This window comes from Lithobates pipiens, unplaced genomic scaffold, assembly GCF_037356315.1.
Source record: "Lithobates pipiens isolate NorthernLeopardFrog02 unplaced genomic scaffold, aLitPip1_a1.2 Scaffold_30, whole genome shotgun sequence".
In the NCBI taxonomy this organism is placed as follows: Eukaryota; Metazoa; Chordata; class Amphibia; order Anura; family Ranidae; genus Lithobates; species Lithobates pipiens.
In genome coordinates, this window is record NW_027507791.1 from 96,722,392 (window position 1) to 96,749,135 (window position 26,744).

At 49.1% G+C, this 26,744-nt stretch overlaps 1 protein-coding gene across 2 annotated transcripts in view; it reads left to right on the top strand.

Annotated features, from left to right (window-relative positions):
* The first annotated feature begins 19,302 nt into the window (after positions 1 to 19,302).
* Positions 19,303 to 26,744, top strand: part of ZNF106 (zinc finger protein 106) — an 88,300-nt gene continuing 80,858 nt past the window's right edge. Inside the window, exons 1-2 of one of the 2 annotated variants that reach the window (XM_077464661.1) lie at positions 19,323 to 19,417; positions 21,397 to 21,574. The gene's annotated coding sequence lies outside the window, so the exon portion shown is untranslated. Of the gene's footprint in view, positions 19,418 to 21,396; positions 21,575 to 26,744 lie in introns of both variants that reach the window. The other variant, XM_077464660.1, reaches the window with a different exon arrangement.

Sequence of the window (26,744 nt, forward strand, 5' to 3'; positions counted from 1 at the left end):
TTCTACTCTCTTCTCCCACTCAACCTGAGGAATATTGGAACCCTTAAACTCAGTCTCCAGAGCCAGGGCTGTTGAAATGAATGGCCCGTCAAAACCGAACATGCGCTTACATGCCAACAGTCCTGATTTTCCCAGGACATTCACAGGATTAAGACCCTTGTCACGTTTTTATGTTGTCCCTGGAAAAATCGTGGGAAATCGGCACTTGTACTGACTCCAGGAGAATCACCAGAGCCGCCGCTAGAGGTCCAAGGCCAGCACTGGTGATGATCTCTACCGTCATTTTACAGAAGACCAGCTCTTATGGAGCCTGGGCACTCACCGAGGGGAAGAAACAAGAGGTGGAGCCTGGGTGGCTGCCAATAGAAATGGAGCTGCCGCCAACTCCCCGTCCCATGGCCTACTGCAGGTCTGTGACCTGTTGTGTGAAAGGCCGTGGGGCGGGGGGGTTGGTGGCAGCTCCATTTCTTTTGGCAGCCATCCAGGCTCCACCTTTTGTTGCTTCCCCTTGGCAAGTCAGGCTCGGCCTCCATGAGAGCTGGTCTTCTGTAATGGGGGCAGAGATCAAATCTTGCATTATTCGACGAGAGGCAGAGCCAAGGGACTCTGCTGGGGGCACCTTATGTAAGGAGGGATTCTGCTGGGAGCACCTGATGTAAGGAGGGACTCTGCTGGGGGCACCTGATGTAAGGAGGGGCTCTACTGGGGGCAATTGATGTAAGGAGAGACTCCACTGGGGGAACCTGAAGTAAGGAGGGACTCCGCTAGGGGCACATGATGTAAGGAGGGAGTCCGCTGGGGGCACCTGATGTAAGAAGGGACTCTGCTGGGGGCACCTGATGTAAGGAGGGACTCTACTGGGGGCACCTGATGTAAGGAGGGACTCTGCTGGGGGTACCTAATGTAAGGAGGGACTCTCCTGGGAATGTCTGATGTAAGGAGGGACTCTGCTGGAGACACTAGATGTAAGAAGGGACTCTACTGGGAATGCCTGATGTAACGAGGGACTCTATTGGGAACACCTGATGGCATCTGGTGATGGTGACACGCTCGGGGCTCCCACTGACTCTGCATTATGGTGAGTTGAACTATTTCATTTTATATTACAATGCATAGAAATAATGCACTTCAATCATCCTGACACCATAACAACCATGGTGCTGTGATGAGTGAAGCTCTACACCAGGTTTTTGGAATATTGTTAAACTTTCTGGAATACATATATTTCTATTGTGGTATAGGATCTGGGCCTACTGTCCCTCCATCCCTCTTTCTTTCCTTTCTTATCTCTCCTTCCCTCCCTTTCCTTCTCCCTCCATCCCTTATTCATCTCAGACTCTAACCACACCTCCTTTGAGCCACACCCCTTTAAGCCACGCCCAAGATTTAATCTACCCACTTCCTGCCCAAGCCTATAGCAGATTAATGGCTGGGCAGTGGTTCTGTTATCCTGACTGTCCGTCATATGACTTCTAGGAGGATAACATGCCAGCTTGCGCCCGCTGGGGTGCGCAGTGCGGCGATTGTAGGCGCTGTGTGTCACTCTGACACACTGCATCTCCGATCGTAGTAAGGAGCTTCTGACAGAGGCTTCTTACCATGTGATCAGCTGTGACCAATCGCAGCTGATCATCGCGTGAACCAGGAAGTGCTGGTAAACAGCATTCCTTGGTTTGCGCTGACAGGGAGAGCCGATTGGCGGCTTTCCCTGTCAGATGTGGGGGTTTGTGCTAATAATCAGCACATTGATTATCTGTACAGCCCCCATCAGATGTGCCCATCAGCTACCAATCAGTGCCCATAAGCTGCCAGTCTGTGCTCCATCAAAAAGCCTGCCAGTGCCAATCAAAGTGCCAATCAGATCCAACCACAGTGCCAATCAGTGCCCAGCCAGCAGTAACACCTGTCAGTATCTCATTATCAGTGCTGTCTATTGGTGTATATCAGTAGTGATGGACGAACTTCCGACGGGACGTTTCGTGAACGCGAAAAGCGAACACGGCCAATAGTTCGCAAACCGTAACGTTCGCGGCGGGCCCAATTGACTTCAATGGGAGGTGAACTTTACAAACCTACAGGTCATATTTGCAGCCACAAAATAATTACTAGCTGTGCACACATAGTCCCACCACATGGCCAATGACATAACACATGTATGAGGTGAATCTGGGATCGACAACTACAAGCATTCTTTTTTTATATGTGAAATTCTGACAATTCAGGACTCATGAGGCAATGGAGGTGAGGGAAGGTCAGGGTAGGCAAAGAAGAGGGTGCAGGAGATGATCACCAGAACCGTGATATATAGCACTGACACCTGCACCGTGATAGAGTGATCTGACACCAGCACCGTGATAGAGAGCACTGACATCAGCACCGTGACATAAAACACTGACATCAGCACCGTGATATAGAGCACTGACACCTGCACCGTGATAGAGTGATCTAACACCAGCACCGTGATAGAGAGCACTGACATCAGCAGCGTGACATAAAGCACTGACACCTGCACCGTAAGCAGCCCCAGGAGGAAGTCAGCATAGCACAGGGATGGTGGGAGCCCCTCATAATAAGCAGCCCCAGGAGGAAGTCAGCATAGCACAGGGATGGTGGGAGCCCCTCATAATGAGCATAGCACAGGGCTGGTGGGAGCCCCTCATAATAAGCAGGCCCAGGAGGAAGTCAGCATAGCACAGGGATGGTGGAAGCCCCTCATAATGAGCATAGCACAGGGATGGTGGGAGCCCCTCATAATAAGCAGCCCCAGGAGGAAGTCAGCACAGCACAGGGATGGTGGGAGCCCCTCGTAATAAGCAGCCCCAGGAGGAAGTCAGCACAGGCATGGTGGGAGCCCCTCGTAATAAGCAGCCCCAGGAGGAAGTCAGCACAGCACAGGGATGGTGAGAGCCCCTCCTAATAAGCAGCCCCAGGAGGAAGTCAGCACAGCACAGGGATGGTGGGAGCCCCTCATAATAAGCAGCCCCAGGAGGAAGTCAGCATAGCACAGGGATGGTGGGAGCCCCTCATAATAAGCAGCCCCAGGAGGAAGTCAGCACAGCACAGGGATGGTGGGAGCCCCTCATAATAAGCAGCCCCAGGAGGAAGTCAGCACAGCACAGGGATGGTGGGAGCCCCTCATAATAAGCAGCCCCAGGAGGAAGTCAGCATAGCACAGGGATGGTGGGAGCCCCTCATAATAAGCAGCCCCAGGAGGAAGTCAGCACAGCACAGGGATGGTGGGAGCCCCTCATAATAAGCAGCCCCAGGAGGAAGTCAGCACAGCACAGGGATGGTGGGAGCCCCTCATAATAAGCAGCCCCAGGAGGAAGTCAGCACAGCACAGGGATGCCGAACTTTACAAACCTACAGGTCATATTTGCAGCCACAAAATAATTACTAGCTGTGCACACATAGTCCCACCACATGGCCAATGACATAACACATGTATGAGGTGAATCTGGGATCGACAGCTACAAGCATTCTTTTTTTATATGTGAAATTCTGACAATTCAGGACTCATGAGGCAATGGAGGCGAGGGAAGGTCAGGGAAGGCAAAGAAGAGGGTGCAGGAGATGATCACCAGCACCGTGATATAAAACACTGACACCTGCACCGTGATAGAGTGATATGACACCAGCACCGTGATAGAGAGCACTGACATCAGCACCGTGACATAAAACACTGACATCAGCACCGTGATATAGAGCACTGACACCTGCACCGTGATAGAGTGATCTGACACCAGCACCGTGATAGAGAGTACTGACATCTGCAGCGTGACATAAAGCACTGACACCAGCACCGTGATATACAGCACTGACACCTGCAATGTAAGCAGCCCCAGGAGGAAGTCAGCATATCGCAGGGATGGTGGGAGCCCCTCATAATGAGCATAGCACAGGGATGGTGAGAGCCCCTCATAATATGCACAGCAGAGGTAAAGCCCCAGGAGGAAGTCAGCACAGCACAGGGATGGTGGGAGCCCCTCATAATAAGCAGCCCCAGGAGGATGTCAGCATAGCACAGGGATGGTGGGAGCCCCTCATAATAAGCAGCCCCAGGAGGAAGTCAGCATAGCACAGGAATGGTGGGAGCCCCTCATAATAAGCAGCCCCAGGAGGAAGTCAGCACAGCACAGGGATGGTGGGAGCCCCTCATAATGAGCATAGCACAGGGATGGTGGGAGCCCCTCATAATAAGCAGCCCCAGGAGGAAGTCAGCACAGCACAGGGATGGTGGGAGCCCCTCATAATGAGCATAGCACAGGGATAGTGGGAGCCCCTCATAATAAGCAACCCCAGGAGGAAGTCAGCATAGCACAGGGATGGTGGGAGCCCCTCATAATAAGCAGCCCCAGGAGGAAGTCAGCACAGGGATGGCAAACTTTACATACCTACAGGTCATATTTGCAGCCACAAAATAATTACTAGCTGTGCACACATAGTCCCACCACATGGCCAAAGACATAACACATGTATGAGGTGAATCTGGGATCGACAACTACAAGCATTCTTTTTTTATATGTGAAATTCTGACAATTCAGGACTCATGAGGCAATGGAGGCGAGGGAAGGTCAGGGTAGGCAAAGAAGAGGGTGCAGGAGATGATCATCAGAACCGTGATATAGAGCACTGACACCTGCACCGTGATAGAGTGATCTGACACCAGCACCGTGATAGAGAGCACTGACATCAGCACCGTGACATAAAACACTGACATCAGCACCGTGATATAGAGCACTGACACCTGCACCGTGATAGAGTGATCTGACACCAGCACAGTGATAGAGAGCACTGACATCAGCAGCGTGACATAAAGCACTGACACCAGCACCGTGATATACAGCACTGACACCTGCAACGTAAGCAGCCCCAGGAGGAAGTCAGCATAGCACAGGGATGGTGGGAGCCCCTCATAATGAGAATAGCACAGGGATGGTGGGAGCCCCTCATAATAAGCAGGCCCAGGAGGAAGTCAGCATAGCACAGGGATGGTGGGAGCCCCTCATAATGAGCATAGCACAGGGATGGTGGGAGCCCCTCATAATAAGCAGCCCCAGGAGGAAGTCAGCACAGCACAGGGATGGTGGGAGCCCCTCATAATAAGCAGCCCCAGGAGGAAGTCAGCACAGCACAGGGATGGTGGGAGCCCCTCATAATAAGCAGCCCCAGGAGGAAGTCAGCATAGCACAGGGATGGTGGGAGCCCCTCATAATGAGCATAGCACAGGGATGGTGGGAGCCCCTCATAATAAGCAGGCCCAGGAGGAAGTCAGCATAGCACAGGGATGGTGGGAGCCCCTCATAATGAGCATAGCACAGGGATGGTGGGAGCCCCTCATAATAAGCAGCCCCAGGAGGAAGTCAGCACAGCACAGGGATGGTGGGAGCCCCTCATAATAAGCAGCCCCAGGAGGAAGTCAGCACAGCACAGGGATGGTGGGAGCCCCTCATAATAAGCAGCCCCAGGAGGAACTCAGCACAGCACAGGGATGGTGGGAGCCCCTCATAATAAGCAGCCCCAGGAGGAAGTCAGCATAGCACAGGGATGGTGGGAGCCCCTCATAATGAGCATAGCACAGGGATGGTGGGAGCCCCTCATAATAAGCAGCCCCAGGAGGAAGTCAGCATAGCACAGGGATGGTGGGAGCCCCTCATAATAAGCAGGCCCAGGAGGAAGTCAGCATAGCACAGGGATAGTGGGAGCCCCTCATAATGAGCATAGCACAGGGATGGTGGGAGCCCCTCATAATAAGCAGCCCCAGGAGGAAGTCAGCATGGCACAGGGATGGTGGGAGCCCCTCATAATGAGCATAGCACAGGGATGGTGGGAGCCCCTCATAATAAGCAGGCCCAAGAGGAAGTCAGCATAGCACAGGGATGGTGGGAGCCCCTCATAATGAGCATGGCACAGGGATGGTGGGAGCCCCTCATAATAAGCAGCCCCAGGAGGAAGTCAGCACAGCACAGGGATGGTGGGAGCCCCTCATAATAAGCAGCCCCAGGAGGAAGTCAGCACAGCACAGGGATGGTGGGAGCCCCTCATAATAAGCAGCCCCAGGAGGAAGTCAGCACAGCACAGGGATGATGGGAGCCCCTCATAATAAGCAGCCCCAGGAGGAAGTCAGCATAGCACAGGGATGGTGGGAGCCCCTCATAATATGCACAGCAGAGATACAGCCCCAGGAGGAAGTCAGCACAGCACAGGGATAGTGGGAGCCCCTCATAATAAGCAGCCCCAGGAGGAAGTCAAGTATGTTCAAGTATTTTATACGTGTATTACACAACTATATACTGCACACCAAATAGTACACCTATACCAGTCCTTAAGGACCTTTGTGGAACTAGTAGCTAGGGATTAGCAGACTGAACCACACTCAACCCTATAGACTGTACTACGCTATACCTTACCAGTCCTTATAAGGACCTTTGTGGAACTAGTAGGTTGTGATTAGCAGACTGTACCTCACTCAAACCTATATACTGTACTACGCTATACCATACCAGTCCTTAGAAGGACCTTTGTGGGACTAGTAGCTAGTGATTAGCGGACTGTACTTCAGTCCCTATACTGATAAAGGACTGCTGCAGAATAGGGCAGCAGTCAGCAGTAGTGCACCTTAACCCTATATATTGTGGACCTATACCAGTCCTTAAGGATTAGCAGACTGTATCTCACTCAACCCTATATACTGTACTACGCTATACCTTACCAGTCCTTATAAGGACCTTTGTGGAACTAGTAGGTTGTGATTAGCAGACTGTACCTCACTCAACCCTATATACTGTACTAAGCTATACCTTACCAGTCCTTAGAAGGACCGTTGTGGAACTAGTAGGTTGTGATTAGCAGACTGTACCTCAGTCCCTATACTGATAAAGGACTGCCGCAGAATAGGGCAGCAGTCAGCAGTAGTGCACCTCAACCCTATATATTGTGGACCTATACCAGTCCTTAAGGATTAGCAGACTGTACCTCACTCAACCCTATATACTGTACTACGCTATACCATACCAGTCCTTAGAAGGACCTTTGTGGGACTAGTAGCTAGTGATTAGCAGACTGTACCTCAGTCCCTATACTGATAAAGGACTGCTGCAGAATAGGGCAGCAGTCAGCAGTAGTGCACCTCAACCCTATATATTGTGGACCTATACCAGTCCTTAAGGATTAGCAGACTGTACCTCACTCAACCCTATAGACTGTACTACACTATACCTTACCAGTTCTTAGAAGGACCTTTGTGGAACTAGTAGGTTGTGATTAGCAGACTGTACCTCAATCCCTATACTGATAAAGGACTGCTGCAGCATAAGGGCAGCAGTCAAGTATAATATTCTTTCTATATTTGGAAGAAAGAATATTATACGTGTACAACCCTATTACCATACCAGTCCTGAAAAGGACCTTTGTGGACCTAATAGTAACAGCTAATGATTAAACTGACTGTCCCTTACTGCTACACACAGCGTCCTGTCTGTCCCTCTGTACACTGACAAAACACAGGCTGCTGCAACAATAACTTGAATAGCAGTGCACTCAAAGCTATATCCTGTACTACACCATACCAGTCCTGAAAAGGACTTTTGTGGACCTAATAGTAACAGCTAATGATTAAACTGACTGTCCCTCTCTGCTGCACACAGCGTCCTGTCTGTCCCTATCTGCACTGACAAAAGACAATCTGCTGCAACAATGACTTGAATAGCAGTGCCTCAAACCTATATCCAGAACTACATCTACACCATACCAGTCCTTAAAAGGACTTTTGTGGTCCTAATTAGTGATGGCCGAACGGTTCGCCCGGCGGTCGTTTCGCGGCGAATTTCGGCTGTTCGCGGTCCGCCCGTTCGGCTGACTTTTGGCGCCGTTCGCCCGGCGGACTTCCGTGTTTACTGTGTTAAAGAACTTTGACCTATGATGACACATCCATCATGGGGTACAGGACAGCCAATTGAGACATTACAGCACATGGACACTTGGACATCCCCCCTAACTTATAAATACACCCGATTCGGCGGCTATTTTACATTCTTTCTTCTGTCACTATAGGGAGAGGTTGCTGTGTGGAGCAGGGAGAGATTACAGTGACCCAAATCGCTAGCTATTTGGTACACAAAAGTTCTTTTCAGGACTGGTATAGGTGTTAGGTGTAGTTCAGGATAGGCAGTGCTGTGCTAGTGATTGTTGCAGCAGCCTGAGTGTCTTTTGTCAGTTTAGAGAAAGGGACAGGACGGTGTGTGCTGCAGGGACAGCCAGTTTAGTCATTAGCTGTTACTATCAGGTCCACAAAAGTGCTATTTCAATTATTGTTCCAGTAGCCTCTGTTTTGTCAGTTTATATAGGGACAGGCAGGAAGCAGTGTGTGAGGCAGTGAGGGTCAGTTTAATCAGTAGCTGTTACTATTAGTTCCACAAAGGTTCTTTTCAGGACTGGTATCAGTGGTATGGTAATAGGCTTGTACACGTATAATATTCTTTCTTCCAAATATAGAAAGAATATTATACTTGACTGCTGCCCTTCTGCTGCAGTCTGCTAATCATTCACAACCCACTTGTTCCACAAAGCTCCTTATAAGGACTGGTAACTTGGTCTGTCTAGGGTGCTACAGTACATAGGGTTGAGTGAGGTACAGTCTGCCATTCTATAAGGACTGGTATAGGTCCACAATACATAGGGTTGAGGTGCACTACTGCTGACCGCTGCCCTATACTGCAGCAGTCCTTCATCGGTATAGGGACTGACGTACAGTCTGCTAATCACTCACACACAACCTACTTGGTCCACAAAAGTCCTTATAAGGACTGGTAACTTGGTCTGTCTAGGGTGCTACAGTACATAGGTTTGAGTGAGGTACAGTCTGCCATTCTATAAGGACTGGTATCGGTCCACAATACATAGGGTTGAGGTGCACTACTGCTGACCGCTGCCCTATACTGCAGCAGTCCTTCATCGGTATAGGGAGTGAGAGTTTTGTCACAGGGTCATTTAAAAAATGACAGGCAGAGGAAGAGGCAGGCCCTTCCGCAGTGGTGGTAGGGGTAGGGCAGGAGCAACAGGCTTGAGCCAAAGTGGGAAGTTGCAGAAGGTGCGTTCAATTACTTTAAAGGACGCACCAGACTTGGTTGAGTGGCTCGCTCAGCCTTACTCTTCTGCACCCTCCTCATCCTCTCGATCTGCACCCTCTTCTTCACTCTCTGCTATGTGCACCCCCAAAGACACTACCACCAACAACACCACCACCACCACCACCACCACATACCTTCCGCTTGAGTCACAGGAATTATTTTCCGATCCATATCAAGACATTTGTGATGCGCAGCCACTCTTGGTATTGGATCAGGAAGAGGAGGCAGCAACAACCGCTATTCAGCAGTCTGACGACAGTACCCAGATCAGCCCAAGGAGGAGGTTGGTCCCCGGTGTTGCTGCCTACTCCGAGATCTCTACTTATAGTGGTGGGGAAGGTGACGTTGATGATGACGTGTCTAGTGATGTCACGTGGGTGCCCACAAGAGAGGAAGAGGAGGGGAGTTCAGAGGGAGATATGGACCAGCAGATAGGGAGGAGAAGCAGGAATAACTTACATTGCACAGGAGGGACAAAGCAGACTGCAAATGTATCAGGAGCGAGTCATCGACCATGTACGGTCACATCTGGCGCTCCCAGGACACCGGCACATGGCTCCGCAGTGTGGGCTTTTTTTAACGTGTCCGCTGCTCACAATAGCGTTGCCATCTGCAATCTTTGCAGTCAACACATTAGTCGTGGTAAGTCCAACACTCACCTAGGGACGACCGCCTTAAGAAGGCACATGAGCAGCCATCACCGAGCCGAGTGGGAGCAACGGAACACACAAAGCCACACTGCAGGCTCTCACCGTCCAGCCTCGTCTTCTACTTCTCCTTCTCCTCTCTCCTCACAATTGTCCTCCACTCCACCTTCCATCACGCCAAGCTCACGTTTTTCTGCAAAAAGGCAGGCTTCTGTGGGCCTAACGTTCAAGCGTAAAAAAATTATGATGCCGGATAACCCTCTTGCCCAACGGTTGACGGCTGGCTTGTCAGAACTCATAGCCCGCCAACTACTGCCATATAAACTGGTGGACTCGGAGGCCTTTTGCAAATTTGTGGCCATTGGAACACCACAATGAAAGGTCCCAGGAAGGAAGTATTTCTCACAGAAGGGCATCCCAGAGCTATATGGCCATGTTCAGCGGCAAGTGAATGTATCTCTGGCACACAGTGTCGGTGCCAAGATACATCTGACCACAGACACGTGGTCTAGCAAACACGGGCAGGGAAGGTATATCACTTTTACTGCCCACTGGGTTAACCTTCTGACGGACGTCAAGCATGTAACCCGTGGCACCCGTGTAGATTTGGTTTTATCGCCACGGATTGCATGCAGGGCTGACTCTTCTTCTCCTCCTCCTCCTACTCCATCCTCCTCCCTCTCCTCCTCAGCTGACTCCTCCTTTTCCGTTGCTAGCGTCTCTTCCACTGCGCCACCCAAGCTCCCCAGAACCTATTCGACATGCCAGGTGAGACGTTGCCATGCCGTGCTGCGTCTGTTGTGCCTGGAAGCCAAGAGCCACACTGGCCCGGCACTCCTTTCAGCTTTGCGTTCACAGGCAGATCAGTGGCCAACACCGCTCAATTTGACAGTTGGTAAAGTGGTGTGTGACAACGGTGCCAATCTGCTTAGCGCATTGAAACAGGGCAAAATCACGCACGTGCCATGCATGGCACACGTCTTAAACTTGGTCGTGCAGCGATTCTTTGTCAAATACCCTGGGGTCCAGGACATCTTGCGGCAGGCAAGGAAAATCTCGGCCCATTTTAGAAGATCTTACACGGCCATGGCTCGCCTTGCTGACATTCAGCAGTGACACAATCTGCCGGTCAGACGTCTTATTTGCGATTGCCCGACGCAATGGAACTCAACCTTCTATATGCTTGATAGGCTGCTCCAGCAGAAACGTGCAGTTAACGTCTACCTGTATGAACTCTGCCGCAGAACCGGTTCTGGGGAGCTGGGTTTTTTTTCACCGCGCCAGTGGCTGCTCATGCGCGACGCATGCAGACTTCTGCGCCCATTTGAGGAGATCACCAAACTGCTCAGTCGCAGCCATGGCGCCATCAGTGACATGGTACCTTATGCCTTCTTTATGGAGCGTGTATTGCGTCGTGTCATTGATCAAGCTGTGGAGGAGCAGGAGCGGGAAGATGAGGAAGTCGCAATGCTGGATGAATTCCCAGGGGGGGCTTCTCTGAGACAAGTCAACCACAGGAGTCTGAAGAGGAGTCAGAGGAGGATGGTGACGGGGCGGATGAGGAGGAGCAAGAAGAGCATGCTTTAAACCTTTCTGGGATCCCTGTTGTGCGTGGATGGGGAGAGGAGAATGAAGAGGACGACATTATCCTGGATGATGAGCAGGAGCCAGGCCACCACACATCTTCCACTTTAGTGCAAATGGAGGCCTTCATGCTCCAGTGTTTTAATAGGGACCCCCGTATAAAAAGCATAAGGGTCGAGGACCAGTACTGGGTGGCAACGTACTTAGACCCCCCGGTACAAACACAAAATGGCGGAAATGTTACCGCCGTCACAGAGGGCTGTCAGAATGCAGCACTTTCAGGCCTTGCTTCGAGAAATGCTGCATTCTGCTTTTGCGTGCGCTGGCAGAGGAGCAATTCCCACTTCCAGAGAAGGAGTTGCGGGTACCAATCCAACAGCGCCTGCAAGAAGAGGCCGGTTTGAAGATGTGTTGGTGACTTCGGGTATGAGTTCATTCTTTCAGCCGACCCATCGACAGGTGTCATCCGGATCCAGCATCAGGGAACGCCTAGACCGTCAGGTGTCTGACTACATCGGGTTAACGGCCGATGTGGACGCTCTGAGGAGGGATGAACCCCTGGACTACTGGGTGGGCAGGCTTGACCTCTGGCCAGAGCTTGCCCAATTTGCAATCGAACTGTTGGCTTGCCCCTCATTCAGTGTCCTGTCCGAAAGGACGTTCAGCGCAGCAGGGGGGATCGTGACCGATAAGCGTACTCGCCTAGCTCACGACAGTGTTAACTACCTCACATTTCTAAAAATGAATGAGGCATGGATCTCGGAGGAATTCAACACATGTGACCAGTAGACCATGTATATGTCTATAAACAATTTTTTTAATCGAGCACACAGACCTTCTTTCTTCATTTGGCTCACTTCCTTGTCCAAAAAAAGCACACCGTACTATATGCCCGTACCCTCCTCTTTGAAGAGGTTGAGCGGTGTCATATTTCTACTGGGGCTGCTTTTTATGAGGGGCTCCCACCATCCCTGTGCTGTGCTGACATCCTCCTGGGGCTGTACCTCTGCTGTGCATATTATGAGGGGCTCCCACCATCCCTGTGCTGTGCTGACTTCCTCCTGGGGCTGTACCTCTGCTGTGCATATTTTGAGGTGCTCCCACCATCCCTGTGCTATGCTCATTATGAGGGGCTCCCACCATCCCTGTGCTGTGCTGACTTACTCCTGGGGCTGCTTATTATGAGGGGCTCCCACCATCTCTGTGCTATGCTGACATCCTCCTGGGGCTGCTTATTATGAGGGGCTCCCACCATCCCTGTGCTATGCTGACATCCTCCTGGGGCTGCTTATTATGAGGGGCTCCCACCATCCCTGTGCTATGCTGACATCCTCCTGGGGCTGCTTATTATGAGGGGCTCCCACCATCCCTGTGCTATGCTCATTATGAGGGGCTCCCACCATCCCTGTGCTATGCTGACTTCCTCCTGGGGCTGCTTACGGTGCAGGTGTCAGTGCTGTATATCACGGTGCTGATGTCAGTGCTCTCTGTCACGGTGTTGCTGTCAGTGCTGTATATCACGGTGCTGGTGTGAGTGCTTTATGTCACGCTGCTGATGTCAGTGCTCTCTATCACGGTGCTGCTATCAGTGCTGTATATCACGGTGCTGGTGTGAGTGCTTTATGTCACGCTGCTGATGTCAGTGCTCTCTATCACGGTGCTGCTATCAGTGCTGTATATCACGGTGCTGGTGTGAGTGCTTTATGTCACGCTGCTGATGTCAGTGCTCTCTATCACAGGGCTGTTGTCAGATCACTCTATCACGGTGCAGGTGTCATTGCTGTATGTCACGCTGCTGATGTCAGTGCTCTCTATCACGGTGCTGGTATCAGATGACTCTATCATGGTGCAGGTGTCATTGCTGTATGTCACGCTGCTGATGTCAGTGCTCTCTATCACGGTGCTGCTGTCAGTGCTGTATATCACGGTGCTGGTGTGAGTGCTTTATGTCACGCTGCTGATGTCAGTGCTCTCTATCACGGTGCTGCTATCAGTGCTGTATATCACGGTGCTGGTGTGAGTGCTTTATGTCACACTGCTGATGTCAGTGCTCTCTATCACAGGGCTGTTGTCAGATCACTCTATCACGGTGCAGGTGTCATTGCTGTATGTCACGCTGCTGATGTCAGTGTTCTCTATCACGGTGCTGGTGTCAGATGACTCTATCACGGTGCAGGTGTCATTGCTGTATGTCACGCTGCTGGTGATTATCTACTGCACCCTCTTCTTTGCCTACCCTGGTCCCTGACCTTCCCTCTCCTCCATTGCCTTCATGCGCTCCACAGTCCTGAATTGTCACAACAATTTCCCATATAAAAAAAGAATGCTTGTAGTTGTCGATCCCAGATTCACCTCATACATGTGTTACGTCATTGGCCATGTGGTGGGACTATGTTTGCACAGCTAATAATTATTTTGTGGCTGCAAATTTGACCTGTAGGTTTGCGAAGTTCACCTCCCATTGAAGTCAATGGAGCCCGCCGCGAACGTTCCGGTTCGCGAACTATCGGCCGCGTTCGTGGTCCGCGTTCGCGAAACATCTCGTCTGAAGTTCGTCCATCACTAGTCCTAATAGCTAGCGATTTGGGTCACTGCAGTCTCTCCCTGCTCCACACAGCAACCTCTCCCTATAGTGACAGTAGAAAAAAATGTAAAATGGCCGCCGGATCGGGTCTATTTATAAGTTAGGGGGAATGTCCAATTGTCCATGTGCTGTAATGTCTCAATTGGCTGTCCTGTACCCCATGATGGATGTGTCATCATAGGTCAAAGTTCTTTTACACAGTAAACACGTGGGTCCGCCGGACGAACAGCGGCAATTTTCCACCGATCGGGCGAATCGCGAACAGCCGAAATTCGCCGCGAACCGACCGCCGGGCGAACAGTTCGGCCATCCCTATATATCAGTGCCACCTGTCAGTGCCAATCAGTGCCGCCTATCAGTTCGGCTGGTCAGTGCCCATCAGTGCCGCCTGTCAGTGTCCATCAGTGTCGCCTGTCAGTGGCCATCAGTGCTGCCTGTGAGAGCCCATCAGTATCGCCTATCAGTGCCCATCAGTGCTGCATATTAGTGCCTCCTAGACATGTGCAAAAGGAAAAAAATTGTTTAGTTTCGTTTAGTTTTAATTCGTTAATTAATTAATTTCGTTTAGTTATATTCGTTAACCACTTCCCACCCGGCCAATGCACATATACGTCTACTTCTGATAGGACGTTCAGGAACGTCCATCAGAAGGAGCGGGATCGCGCGCGCGATCCCGATGCGCCTGTGTCACCCAGACACAGCGCATCTCAGATCGGCAGGAGGGCTCTGTGATTGGCCCTCCTGATCACATGACGGCCGTGCCCAATCACGGCCGTCATGTGATGTAAACAAACAGCCGGTTGCTAGGCAATCTGCTCCTCCTCTCCTCACACAGAAGTCATCGCTGAGGAGAGGAGAGCAGATCGCTGCAGCCGGCTGATGATCAGTGAGTATGAGCTGTTTTTTACAGCTTTTTACTCACTGATCACCAATCTAGTGTAAACACAAATCACCACACAGTGTGAACACACCACACAGTAAAAACACAATGTCCCCACACATGTCCCCAAAACATACATGTCCCCAAATAATAAATACACATGTCCCTAATAATAAAAACATGTCCCCCACATATGTCCCACTAAAATCACATGTCCCAATGATTATCTGCACACATATGTACGTGATCACCTGCACACATATGTGCATGATCATTTGCGTACATATGTCCGTGATCACACAAACCAATTATTATACACTTAACGGAATTGTTTTTTACCAAAAACATGTAGCAGAATACATTTTGGCTTAAATTTATGACAAAATTTGATTTTATTGGATTTCTTTTAAAATAGAAAAAAGAAAATATTGTTTTTTTTTCCAAATTTCTGCTTTTTTTGCGTTTATATTGCAAAAAATAAAAAATGGAGTCGTGAATAAATACCACCAAAATAAAGCTCTATTTTTGCGAACAAAATGATAAAAATTTCATTTAGGTACAGTGTAGCATGACCGCGCAATTGTCACTGAAAGCGCTAGAGCGATGAAAGCTAAAAATTGGGCTGGGAAGGAAGGGGGCGAAAGTGCCCTGTATTAAAGTGGTTAAATTCGTTAAATTGGTTTTCGGATTTTGTTTTGTTTTCTACCGAATTCGAAAAATCGGTCGCATTTGAAAATATTTAAACCAAATTCGAAAATATTTCTACCGGATTCAAAATTATTTCAACATGATTCGAAATTATTTCAACCGCATTCAAAACAATTTCAACCGCATTCAAAAATATTTTGCGACACGACTTTGGGGCCAAGTATCTCGGGGTCACTTGGTGCTAGAAACCCCAAGTGGACAATCCACAACTTGGTCACATGACACTTGTGGCAGGTCACATGGCACTCGTGGCCTGTCACATGGCACTCGTGGCCTGTCACGTGGCACTTGTTGCAGGTCACGTGGCACTCGTGGCCAGTCATGTGGCACTCGTGCCCGGTCATGTGGTACTCATGTCAGGTCACGTGGCACTCGTAGCCGGCAAGTGGACAATAGACAACTTGTGGCAGGTGATGTGGCAAGTGGACAATACAGAACTTCTGGCAGGTGATGTGGCAAGTGGACAATACACAACTTGTGGCAGGTGACATGGAAAGTGGACAATACACAACTTGTGGCAAGTGACGTGGCAAGTGGACAATACACAACTTGTGGCAAGTGACGTGGCAAGTGGACAATACACAACTTGGTCACGTGGCAGGTTACGTGGCACTTGTGGCCGGTCACGTGGCACTTGTGGCCGGTGTCGTGGCACTTGTGGCAGGTGTCGTGGCAAGTGGACAATACACAACTTGTGGCAGGTGATGTGGCAAGTTTACAATACACAACTTGTGGCAGGCAGGGCCGGACTGGCCTACCGGGATACCGGATATTTTCCGGTAGGCCGGCATCCCTGGGGCCGCTTTTAGTTGCGGCTACATCCTCCGCTCTCTCCTGCGGATCACAGAGCTGGCTGGCTCTGTGTTCGGCGGCCGCTCTGTAACATGGCCCCGCCCCCTCAGACCTGCTCGTGGGATAGTAGATAGAATCAACTTTCCGCCTATCACACAAGCAGGTATGAGGGGGTGGGGCCATGTTACAGAGCGGCCGCCGAACACAGAGCCGGCTAGCTCTGTGATCCGCAGGAGGAGATGCTGCAGATACAGCCCGCCCTGTATGCCATTGCCTGGATAGGAGGATCGGCGGGGTGGGGGCTGCCGATTCTCCCATCCAACTTATTTTACTGTCCCCAGTTCACCTTGTGCTCCCTGCCCCCCTGCTCTCCCCCCTGTTCTTTCCCCCCCAGTGCTCTCCCCTGCTCTTTCCCCCCCAGTGCTCTCCCCCCGTTCTTCCCCCCCTCAGTGCTCTCCTCTCCCCCCCAGTGCTCTCCACTCCCCCCATTGCTCCCCCCAGTGCTCTCCCTGTTCTTTTCCCCCCCAGTGCTCTCCCCCCCAGTGCTCTCCACTCCCGCAGTGCTCTCCACTCCCCCCAGAGCTCTCCCCCCTGTTCTTTTGCCCCCCCCCCCCCAGTGCTCTCCAGCTCTCCCCATCACTCCCCAGCCCCCTCCCCATTGCTCTTCAGCCCCCCATTCTCCCCACCCCTGTTCTTTCTGGCCCCCTGGTGCTCTCTACCCCCCCGTGCTCTCCACCCCTGTTCTTTTTGGCTCCCCCCAGCACTCTCCACTCCCCACCCCTTTACTCTCAACACCCCCCTGCATTTTGCCCCCACCCATGTGCTCTCCACCCCCCATAATGCTCTCCAGTCCCCCGTGCTTTCCACCTCTGTTCTTTCTGGCCCCCACTGGTGCTCTCAAGCTCTCCCCCATTGCTCTCCACCCCCCTGCTCTTTGTACCCCCCCAGTACTCTCCAGCCCCCGTGCGCTCCCCCCCTGTTTTTCTGCCCCCCCAGTGCTCCTCACTACCCCACACTCTTAGCCCTCCCAGTGCTCTCAGCCTACCGTGCTCTCCACCCCTGTTCTTTTTGGCCCCCCAATGCTCTCAAGTTCCCCCACAGCGCTCTCCGCTCCCCACCCCTGTGATCTCCACTCCCCCTGCTCGTTGGGCAGCAAACAGATCCTCTGGAAGGAGCACCGTCCCCATCCAAAACGAGAACAGACCCTGCCTGCTGCTGGCCATAACGGATATCCTGCTGGCATGCAAGGTACCGTACCGAGCATCAACAACACACCTTCCCACAGACAGGGACTGCAGACTGGGACATGGGGCACAGGAGGGGCTGCAATGATGGGCACAGTGAGACTGCATTCAGGGCACAGTAAAGCTGCATTTGATGGACACTGTGAGGCTGCAATGGTGGACACAGTGAGGCTGCAATGGTGGGCACAGTGAGGCTGCAATGGTGGGAACAGTGAGGCTGCAATGGTGGGCACAGTGAGGCTGCATTGGTGGGCACAGTGAGGCTGCATTGGTGGGCACAGTGAGGCTACATTGATGGGGACAGTGAGGCTGCATTTGATGGGCACTGGTGAGGCTGCATTGAGCTCTTGTATCATGTCTGCAGTCTCTGACCATTTCCTGTATAATGTCTGCAGTCTCTGAGGGAGTCTGGATTTTGAATATATATATATATATATATATATATATATATATATATATATATATATATAGCCCTATGTGATTTCATATCTATATATAATACTCTCTTCATCAAATGTGCTTTAAAATGTATGGTTTTCCCTTTCATGAACAAGAAAATAATGACGCTCTGCTGTTGGGCTGGTATAATAATGCTGTGGGGCTGGTATGAAATTTTTTCCAGGGCTGGTTTTTATTCTCAGTCCGACCCTGGTGGCAGGTGATGTGGTAAGGGGACAATCCACAACTTGGGGTTCGGGTTACGTTTAGGGTTGGGGTTAGAGTTTCCCCTTGATGAATAAGGCTTCGACTACTTTATACTATTCTGTTCAATTTTTTTTCTAGTCTATTCTTTTCTATTCAAATCTTTTCTATTCTAATTCATTCTATAGGAAATTCGAATTTTCGGAAGATGGTTATAGAGATATTTATTTATATAGCTATAAAACCATCTTCTGAAATTCTAATTTAGTATAAAAATTTGGATCAAATTCGAATAGAAAATATTAGAATATAAAATAATAGAAAAGAATGGACTAAGAATAGACTATAATAAAATATAATATATATTATTTTAGTTTCCATTGTTTTGAGTTATTTTCAAATCTATTCTCCAATTTGAATTTATACTATTCAAAATTATCATTTCAGAAGAAGGTCATATTCTTCTATTGTATTTTATTACATTCTATTAAATTATATTCTGTTCTTTACTATTCTTTTATTTTCATTCTATTGTGTTATTATTTTATATTCTATTTTACTGTATTCTTTTTTAGAAATTGATTGCCTGGTATTGAAGTGGTTAAATCAAGCCCAATTTTCACCGAGAGGCGCGCCACGTTTTTCTTTCCTCCGCTACATCACGCCTACAAATGAATGCCCCACCTCCTAATTATAATGAGACTCCACCCACAGACAAAAAATGTCCCTATAATAATAAGTAATAGTTTTTTATATATAAAAAAGCTTTAAGTAGTTTTCATGCAATAAATGTCCATGGTAGTGTGTGAAAAAAATAAATAAAAACAGAGCAACTAAAGTGAAATCCTTCACCACAAAGAATAACACGGACAATAATAAAATAATAGAGATTCCCTTTAAGAGGGACAGCTCAGGACTATGAAGGAGTCCGCAGTAGCATACCGTATACAGACTCTCCCCAGCTGATTGGGCAAAAGGGGCATATACTTCAGGAAGGTATGAAGGAGAGAGACCAACAGGGACCCGCCCACTCCGGCAAACGCGTATGAGGATGTTTGGTCGCCATGGTAACTAGGGTACAGTACGGGGCCATGTTTTGTTACCGGAAGCGGAAGTTGCTTGTTATAGTGGAGAAATTGTACAGGTCGACCTGGCGGGAGTGAAGCGGAGTAAGGTAGCTGAGTGTATGGGGACCATATTAGGATGAGGTAAGATGGCGGGAGTCTTGGGCTCGGAGCCGTGCGCTGTCTGTGTGTATGATGTTGGGTTGGTCTGTGGGGCTGTGTGTGCGGTGTTTTGGGGAGGGGGTCCTCTGGTTCTTTGTGTACAGTGTTTTGGGGGGTCCTCTGGTTCTTTGTGTACAGTGTTTTGGGGGGTCCTCTGGTTCTTTGTGTACAGTGGTCCTCTGGTGCTGTGTGTACGGTGGTGCGGGGGTCTCTGCTGCTGTGTGTACGGTGGTCTCTGCTGCTGTGTGTACGGTGGTCTCTGCTGCTGTGTGTACGGTGGTGCAGGGGTCTCGGGTGCTGTGTGTACGTTGTTGCGGGGGTCTCGGGGTGCTGTGTGTACGGTGGTCTCGGGGTGCTGTGTGTACGGTGTTGCGGGGGTCTCGGGTGCTGTGTGTACGGTGGTGTGGGGGTCTCTGCTGCTGTGTGTACGGTGTTGCGGGGGGTCTCTGGGTGCTGTGTGTACGGTGTTGCGGGGGGTCTCTGGGTGCTGTGTGTACGGTGTTGCGGGGGGTCTCGGGGTGCTGTGTGTACGGTGTTGCGGGGGGTCTCGGGGTGCTGTGTGTATGGTGTTGCGGGGGTCTCGGGGTGCTGTGTGTACGGTGTTGCGGGGGGTCTCGGGGTGCTGTGTGTACGGTGTTGCGGGGGGTCTCGGGGTGCTGTGTGTACGGTGTTGCGGGGGGTCTCTGGGTGCTGTGTGTACGGTGTTGCGGGGGGTCTCTGGGTGCTGTGTGTACGGTGTTGCGGGGGGTCTCGGGGTGCTGTGTGTACGGTGTTGCGGGGGGTCTCGGGGTGCTGTGTGTATGGTGTTGCGGGGGTCTCGGGGTGCTGTGTGTACGGTGTTGCGGGGGGTCTCGGGGTGCTGTGTGTACGGTGTTGCGGGGGGTCTCGGGGTGCTGTGTGTACGGTGTTGCGGGGGGTCTCGGGGTGCTGTGTGTACGGTGTTGCGGGGGGTCTCGGGGTGCTGTGTGTACGGTGTTGCGGGGGGTCTCGGGGTGCTGTGTGTACGGTGTTGCGGGGCTCTCGGGGTGCTGTGTGTACGGTGTTGCGGGGATCTCGGGGTGCTGTGTGTACGGTGTTGCGGGGATCTCGGGGTGCTGTGTGTACGGTGTTGCGGGGATCTCGGGGTGCTGTGTGTACAGTACTAAGGGGCTGAGATTTTGTGTGTATTATGTGTACTATCACTATCAAGTCCTAGATGGTGTTTTTGGTGGCAGGCAGTGTTTGCTGCAATGGGTTGTCTGTAATACTGGGAGTCTGCATAGATTCCAAAATGAGGATGCAAATGTTCAGAACATATACATTGCTATCACACACTAGTTTGTGTGGCAGGTGCCTGTTGGGTGCTAGTTACTGTCTTACGTGTTTAATGGGGGGCCATGGTTTAATAGCTCATGTCCTGGATTGAGTATATTACCTCTTTTGCAGGAAACATTCCACTGAAGATGTATGAGAAGATCTGGCATCATACAGTTATGCACAGGGGGTTGCATAAACTACCCATGTAGACGCATGTTCTAAGCACACACTATCTGTGTTTGAATCGTAGTCTATGCCGGTACTTTACTCAACCTCTGGAGTATAACAGTACAGCCGCATCTTCTAAATGATCTCAGTGGGTAGCTGTGGACCCTGGAGAGCGTTTAGTTAGGCTGGCCATGACCTAATGGCTCTAAATAGTGTCTTGGGTGGCCGTGGTGCTCTGGTTGCAAATATTACCTCCTCTCTTGCTTTATCCGCTAATTTTGAAATGAATGTGCCACTAATAAGAGGACTGCCAACAAATAGATGAATCTCTCAGTAGTAAAAAAAAAAAAAAAAATGTAAATTAAAACTGAACTTTAGTAAAAGTAAAAGACTTCCCTTGGAGTGGGGCTGCACCTGCACGTCAAGGGTTAACTGCGGCTTTATGTCTTGGGGGACCGTGTATAGTAGTTTACTTACCCTATTCTCTGCTCCCACAGGATCCTCCATGCTGCTTGACTTGGTCCCCGCAGCCTCTTCTCCCCTGCACTCTGGCGGTCTAAAGTCCTCTGATGTATTCAAGACCGGTGCAAGGTCCTTAGCCCTGCATTGGACGCAAGGGACAGTCTGCCACCGCAGCATGGGGGAGCGCTGTATACCAGGGGAGCAGATTATCTGGTAAGTAAAACTGCTTTCCTGTCCCCTAGACATAGACAAGCAGTTAACCCTTTCAGTGTAGATGAATAAATGTACCCTACCCTCCGTGTCCACTTGCAGCTGAGGGTAATGGTGAAGTCCTGGTGAAATGTTTAGTATTTTAAATCTTGTGAGAAGATGTACCTGTGCTGAGTTGAAATGTCTTATTGTGAGACTTGGTGTACTATCAATTACACAGGAAAATAAGGGGACGTGAAAAAAAAGTGGGCCTTTCTTGGTAGTACCAATCTAGTAGCCCTAGACTTATACTATCCAATGCACTGCTCAATGCACTCATACATGTTCAGGAAACCAAAACAAAGTATCTGTCTGCACATTTTGTGCCCGATCTGTGACCTTTGATGCTTACCATGCAGTCCAGGGACTCCAGCAGTCAGTAGTAGCAGTGCTGAATTTGTTAAGGGATTGTAATGCCAGTGATCTCTAGCAGTCTCATGTAACATCCCCCCTGTCTCTGACTATCACTAAGTATGAAAGATCAAAATTTACTGACCATTCCTTCTTATCAGTCTTCTATAGCATCATCTATGCTGAATACTATGTGCAGCCTTTGGGGATTTTAGGCAGTGGTGCACCGAAATGAAAATTCTGGATGCACTTGGCTGAAAACAGAAATGGACAGTTTAAAAAAAAAAAAAAAAGTTTTTTAAATGTAATTTAATGCGGCTGGCCGGTAGCTTCATCTTTTTATTTTAACATTAAAGAAGAACTTCAGATTTTCACACAATTTACATTTTGTGAAGCTGGCCCAAATGAACTATGTCCCTCACTAAGCTGTGAGGCCGCTGCATGTGCTGTATAAGCTGTGTGTAGCGTAGCTGAGGCTCCATACAACATACTACACTGTGTGCTGGGTGCGAGCCGAGACTTTCTATCTCCTACCTAGAACACAGAAGAGTCTATAGAAGAAGTGTTTAGCCATTCAGAGGGAGCAATGTATTCTATCAATGAATACAAAGCTTCCTCTGATTGGCTGAGTCAGAGAGGTGGACTGATGATGTCACATTTCTGACTCATTGATAGAATACATTGCTCCTTCTAGGAGACAGGAATATAGTCAAGTTTAGATTGCAACAATGATAATGGCATGTATTAACGCGCAAACTATATTTGCCATGTAGCATGTATTAGCAAGGGTTAATCAGCAGGAGAGCATAAGCCAGTAGCCAAATAAGGAGGCAGAAATGAGCGAGTTGAGAATAATTTCCTCAAAAAGTCTTTGGGTATGTAGTGACAGCTCCACTACCCTTCTAACCCCCCCTGCCAGAGTATTCAACATCCCTGCAGCCACTCACAAACTTACTACAGTCAGCTGTTACCATGCTGTGCTCCATTGCGGACAATACAGTTACAAGCCTACGAGCCGCCTGTTGAGTGACCCCCACAGGAAGCAGCTTGCTATGGGGGTACCTGAGCCGAGCCACAGCTCCCTGTGTCCATTCAGATGTGGAGCCGTGGCCTGGCCCCTTTCTCTCCTCATTGTCTGACTGACTTTGACAGCAGCGGGAGCCAATGGCGCCACGCTGCTGTCTTAGCCAATGAGGAGGGGAGTCCTGGGCAGCCGAGACACTCCAACATCCCTGGATCTAGATGGGGCTCAGGTAAGTATTAGGGGGGCTAAGAAGGGCTGCTGCACACAAAAGGATTTTCTATCTTAATGCATAGTATGCGTTAAGATAAAAAAAAAACTTCTGCCTTTACAATCACTTTTGTAATCTCTGAGGTGTGCACATGCAGGCAGATACAATAGTCACCTATGACTCTGGTGGGACCACCAAGCTGACCAGCAGTAAAATGCCATCAAAAAGTTTCAACAGTGTGTTTGTTTTTTTTTTTGTTTTTTTTGTCTAAGGCAGTAGAGAAGTTGTACAACTTCCTGTGATTATTAAGGCCCAACACACAATCAGAAAATAATACAAAAAATACTGCTTTCGAAGTGACCGTGCAATGATTGATGAAGGAATAAACTACCAACAGAGATAGGGAGACGGTCAACAGTAAACGGCTTCAAACATGCTTGGGATAAATATAAATCTATAGTCAGACAACAAAGTTATTGATAAAAAAACAATGATTCTAATCTGATCTCTTGTATACAGCTTTCATCCCAAATGATCCGAGGGGACCAATACATGTTCAGTCTTGTTGTGTCCAGTGAAACTTTGGTTAAATCTCTATAAACAATTCCCTGAGTTGAATGTAAATTGGTTTAATGTTTATTTGGGTAACTCTAGCTTTCTTTTGTATGGAAATTACTTTGTAATGTGTGATTACAATAAGAATGTACCACATTTTGTCAACAATGGTTGTGCTAAGAGACATCCAAACTATACACAGTCTAGGTGTTTATATGTGGAAGTTGTTATTGTTTTTAGGACCCTTCCACACCCATCAGTTTTCCTTCTGTGCCCAAAACCTGGTACACACAGTGAGATTATCGGACGGATGATTGTCCGTGTTGTGTTTTTTTTTTTTGGATGCTATTCTCCCTATTGGGAACTAATAGGTTAATAAAGTACGAAAATTCTCATATGACAGAATAAAATTTGGAAGTGATGTGATATATTTGTATTGTATCTTCAGATGAAAAAAAATGTACTGATTAAACGAAAATCGCACGATCTGGTATTGTGCGAGAAACATTTTTGCGTGTGTGTGTGTCCCTTCGGAACATTTCGGACGACAGCTGTGTACTAATGATCAGATTATCGTACGATTGCTTCGAAAACTATATTTTAAGTATGATTTTCTCATCATGTGCATGGGGCTTAAAGCCTAGTACGCACTATTATTTATTTATTTTACTGGGTTGAACAAAAAAAATGGTCAGCTCTGGTCAGAGCTGCTGTACTAACGATCTGGTGTTAGTACAGTGATCTCCCCTGCTGAGCTGTTGTGGCGCCCCCCCCCCCGGCAGAACACTGCAATCAGCGCTCTCTGCCATTGGCTGAGAACAAGTGCCTTACACACGGAACAAATGTCAGCTGGTTTTTAATGAAACGGTCAGTGTCGGCCAGCTTTCGGCCCCTGTGTACAGTGTTTTAAGCTGTGTACACACGGGCTGAAAATCATACAAAAATGGCCTGTGTGTACAGCTGTCTGTTCGACAGAAGCCAGTCTTACGATCGGCTTTTGTCAAACAGCAATGATGGAGAACTAGCATTAAACCGGCATCTGATCAGCGCTGCCAGCCATCATCAGTGTGTTCTGTTGGGTTGAAGAGGAAAAAAAAAAAAAAAAATGGTGTATATCCTTCATTACCAAAAGTGAAAGAAAAATGCATGACCCTTAAGTCTTATAGAACTCTTCACACCAGTCAGTTGCATTTTTTAAAAAGTGCTGCATTTCTTGGTGCATATTTGATGTAGTAAAAAACAAAAAGCACCAAAAATGCACCCCCCCCCCCCCCCATTGAATGAATGGAAAACGCATCAAAAACACACCCACAGTTGCGTGTGTGTGTTTTTTTTTTTTTTTTTTTGCATTTCTTTGAGTCCTGTTTTTTCACAGGTGCAAAATGCACCTGAAATGCAACAAAACCACACGCATGCCTTTCTACCTTGTTTTTGTGAGGAGCAGTGTGAAAGCAGCCTTAGTTAATCTTATTTCTTTAGGTGTATACTATTTAAAACTGATGATTTTTTTTTTTTTTTTATGTATATGTGTAGTCATCATGAGCATTCAACTTCATGAATGACAAAAGCCACTTCACTCCACTGGCCAGTCAGGCATCTGGGCAGATCCCGATATTATTGTCAGGATCCTTGCAGTGTCTGGACTGGCTCTGTGATGTCAGCCGACAGCAGACCTTATCCTGCTGTCAGCTAAATCTGGGCCACAGGAGTGCAGAACTACCGTATTTATTGGCGTATAACATGCACCTTTTTCCCCCCTAAAACCGGGGGGGGGGGGGGAAATCGGGGGTGCGTGTTATACACCGATCCCCTGCTGTTGCTTTCTGTCGCTATCTTCGGTTTCCGTGTATTTTCGGCCGCACTCGGCCATTCGCGGCCATCTTCGGCTGTTCTCGGCGGCTTTCGGAAAGCCGAAAATAGCAGAGAACAGCCGAGTGCTGCCGAAAATACCCGAAAGCGGCCGAGAACTACCGCCGCCATTTTTAAACGGCAAATGACTGACAAGGCTGCATACGACTATCAGGGCTGCAATGCAAGGCTGCAAATGACACTGACAAGGCTGCAAATGACACTGACAAGGCTGCAAATGACACTGACAAGGCTGCATTGATGGGCATTTTAAATGTAAGGTGTGTTTTTTTTTTTTTTTTTTTTTTTTTCCTTCCCTCCTAAAAGTTTTTTTTCTTTTAAATTCCCTCCTAAACTTGGGGTGCGTGTTATACGCCAATAAATACGGTAAGTGCTAAGAGCTTTGACCATACTTCTCCTTTAAGGGGAACCGCCCGAAATGGCAGGCAGTATGTACTCTCCATGAGTTTTAAGAAACTTCCACGTTAATAAATCTGAGCTGCTGATCATAAAAACAGCATTTTCTAAAACCATTGGTAATCCATGCTGTTCCTAAACACCCTCTACTCCTTGCTCCTCTGGATGTTGGGTGCCTGCCTGAGAGTGTGTCCCCGCCCCACAAACAAGTATCATAAGAATAAACAAGCTGCACACCAATGTTGTTGTCATTAGACGTTGTCCCAAAGAAAAAGCCATGTAAGGCCGCGTACACACGCAGGGACTGTTCGCCCAACTTTGTCCGTCAAACAGTTTCAGCAAACAGTCCGCTCAAAATTAGCATGGACGGACATGGCCACACACGACGAACGAACAGTTTGCTGAAACCGTGCGCGATGACGTGAACGGCACGTACGACGGGACGAAAAATACGACGTCCTATACACTGCATTATAACTTTCGGCGTGTAAATCCTTTCTGAGCATGCGCGGAACTTAGTTTGACGAACAAGCCTACACACGAGGGGACTGTTCGCTGAAACAAAGTTTCAGCGGACAGTTTTTCGGAAATTCCGAAAAACCTTGTTCAGCAGACTGTTCGCTGAAACTGTCCGCTGAAAGCCCACACACGAGCGGACTGTCCGCCGAAACACTGTTCAGCGGACAAAGTTGGGCGAACAGTCCCCGCGTGTGTACGCGGCCTTACTCTCC